Consider the following 3602-nt stretch of genomic DNA (forward strand, 5'->3'; position numbering starts at 1 on the left):
CTTGTGTTGTGAATTTGGAAAAAGATTACATTGTCTTGTTGTTCTGTTCTACAGTACATAAAATTTCCTCTTTTGAAGTTAAAATGTACATTTTAAGTTAAATTTGTTTTGAATTGAAAAAAAACAGCATTTTGGGAAATGTGTATCTCCATAATTTCTGTTGATATTTCTGAATGTAATTTTTTGGGTGATCGTGAATTCCAAGGTCCAAACAGTGACTGAATATAAGCTCGTCTTATATCCATTTTATATCATCCACTGGTTTTACAATTAACATCCAACATGAAGTTATTATACTTTGCAACTGGTAAAGTATTTTCTGTATTTTGGATACTTGAGTAGAGTTCTGTTTGATGTCTAGACCTCAAAAATTGCATTGTTTTGAAGAGGGGATGTAAATTATTTCAGAGAATGCATCTTAGTCTCTATCCCCATTTTCTTCCAGAAAATGAACCCATTTTAAAGAACCTTATTTATTTATTATTATTTTGCATTCCATAAATAATATGCATACGAGGGTGTGCACTTTAATAAAAATACAATAAAATAATAATAATAATAATAATAATAATAATAATACATGTATAAATGCCTCCTCAAACATAAGATTTAACAAAAATGAAGCCCTGATTACTTATGTATTCACATATAACCTGAGTAAAATTTGCTGTGACTGAAAAATAAATAAATGCAAATAGGCCTTGATTCAGTCATCAGTACACCCATAAAGCAAAAAGAATATATCATTTTCCCTTCCTATATAGTTGCACATACAGTAAGTCTGCCACTTACTAATTGGTTGAATTTATTAACTGCATATGCTATTTATGAGTTTCTAGAGATTAATTCTGATCCTTTTAGATATTTGCATTGCTTGAAGAATTAAATTTAATAAAAACAACCTGAATACAAAGATATCTTCAGGTGCACAACGTTTTCAATTTGACACATAGGAGCCAAGGTTTTTCATAAAGATTATTTATGAGAAAACCTGGCAGAGATGTTCAGCAACAGAGTCCAGTAATCACTTTAAAAAATTTACAGTTGGTTACCAATTGTTTTGTCTGGCTTATCTGTAACATCATTATGCATGTTGCTTGTTTTTTGTGTTTTCCAATGAACCCTTGCATCTAAACCACATGCTTATAGCCATCTACTTAGAAGTACACCCAAAGTTTAGACCTCCATAACCTGTGAGAACTTTATAGCTCATTTCATGGTAAACCAGGCAGCTTATCTGCCATGTTTATTTTTGAAACAATAGAATAGACAAAGTCAGCCGCTGATTAGATCCAAACTCAGTTAATGTCTGTTGAGTGTGTACACGCACACACACACATGCAGTGCTACAAACCACAAACACATACAGAAGGAGGAAAACAGCTGCAACATTTGTCAAAATGCTTAAATAACATCAAAGACTAATTCATAAAATCTGTGGTCAATGGACTCTTATACGTTGTGACTAGTAATACATCATATGTATACAAGAAATGTCTATGCATTTGTAAATGTTACTTAAGTAACAATTTTTGTTTTTCTTGGGAGCCTTCTCTGAGCTTGAGGGGCTTAAGATTTTGTCTATTTCAGCTATGTCTTGGGCTTGATCTAATTTTAAGGCATTTTTGTTCTGGTGGATTCATGTCTTTAAACACTTGATACATTTGTCCTGTTACTAACTTGGCTCATAGTTGGTAATAAAAAAGGAGACTCAAGCTATAGCACTAAAATCGGTGAGTTGTTTAAATCATGCCAGGCTGACCCATAAGAACATTTCTAATATTTTTATGAACCAGTTATTGCCCTTCAAAGTTAAGCTTATTTTTGTAGAAAGCAATCTGCCTGTGATGTGTACCTAATAGACATAATTTGTAATATCAATACTGATAAATAGAAATTTAAAACATGTTGTGCTGATTGCCCAGAAACAAGAGAAATGAAGACAAATGGCCTGTACTTGTACGGAGCTTTATCAAGTTCAGAGGACGTCAAAGCGCTTCATACTATATTCAGTCATTCACTTATTCACCAGTGATGGCATATGCTTTGAAAAAGTAACTTTAATCGGATTACTGATTACTCCTTGAAAAAGTAACTTAGTTAGATTACTGATTACTTGATATGGAAAATAACTAAGTTACATTAAAGGTAACTTTTTTAGTTACTTTCAGCAGCTGCTAGCAACAACGCTCCACCTCCTGTGAAAATTACATTGATCTTTGCCAATACTTAATTGCAAATTATTTTATAATAGTAAAATCAACAATATATCTCCACTTTTAATAGTTTGTGCGTGATTTTGTGTTTTTCTATTGTCTGGAAAACTATAAATAGACCCCCCCCCCCCAGCATCCAGGTTGTGCGTTACGGCCCTGTGTTTGCTGTCACAGCGCAGCTCACAGCGCTTCTCCTGCGGCTCCACAACTCAGATGGCTGCACAGATTTGTGACACTTATCTTCATATTACGTACACATTCGTTCGTGGCTGTTTTCACGTTCATTGCGCTCTGCATATTAGTCTCGATGTTTGAAGTTTTCTGGATCGCAACGCGAAGCTCGACGTAATTCAGAGGCAATATATTAACTTGACATTAACAAAGACACAGCGGGACGGATCATCCGGGAAATGATGGAGAGGGAAAGCCTGACTAAAACTAAACGGATGCCAGGCTTATGTCTGCTTATTTGCAAGCCCCAAAACAGCAACCCTCGACTCATTAAATCTGCAAGCGACTTTAGGAAAAAAAAAACCCCAAAGCTGCTTATAATCGGACTTGGCGAGCGAAACTCAAAATAGTTCCTGTTTTTCCAGCAACAAAATGCGCATCTCCCTCTTCCCTCCATTGTTTATGTTTCTGTCACTGCTGATACTGTCACATAGAAACGGTGGTCACTCCCCAAGACGTGCAGAGGAAATAAAATTAAATTACAACAGAAAATAGTAACGCACAGTGATTTCGATAAGTAACTGTTGTCTGAACTGGATTTGAAATAGCAACGCATTAGATTACTCTTTACTGAAAAAAGTGGTTCGACAGTGATGTCAGTAACGGGTTACTAGGTAACCCGTTACTGACATCACTGTTATTCACACACTAATTGTAGGAAGCTACATTGTGGCCATAGCTGCCCTGGGGTAGTCTGACAGAAGACAAAAAGAAAACAACAACAAAAAAACATCAATATATGAATTCTACAGTGACAATCTGAAAGTGACCTAATAGAGGAAATCGGATGTTAAAGTACTTGCAAATGTTTCCATACAATCCATAAATGATCATTGGATCAATTGCCTCAATTCAGTTTAAAGTTACTGAAAAGCAGCTAAGTTATTGTTCAAAGACATAGAAATATGTTAAGGACATTTTGACATTAAAACAAAAACTACAATAAATGGTTTTGTAGCTACATGACTATTAAAGTCTTTAAGGTCTCCGGTCTTTTATTAAAAAAATAACTTCTCAAGTCCAGCAAGTCCGTCACCCCCTATACGGTGCAGCATCGGAGGATTGCCTCAGTTTACAATGTAATGACTGGTGTTTGTTCCTCCTCAGTCTTTGTCTATGAACAGGTGGGCGCCAGAGCCTGCTGATGTTTCTAAA

The sequence above is a fragment of the Xiphophorus hellerii genome, chromosome 7, assembly GCF_003331165.1.
Source record: "Xiphophorus hellerii strain 12219 chromosome 7, Xiphophorus_hellerii-4.1, whole genome shotgun sequence".
Classification (NCBI taxonomy): Eukaryota; Metazoa; Chordata; class Actinopteri; order Cyprinodontiformes; family Poeciliidae; genus Xiphophorus; species Xiphophorus hellerii.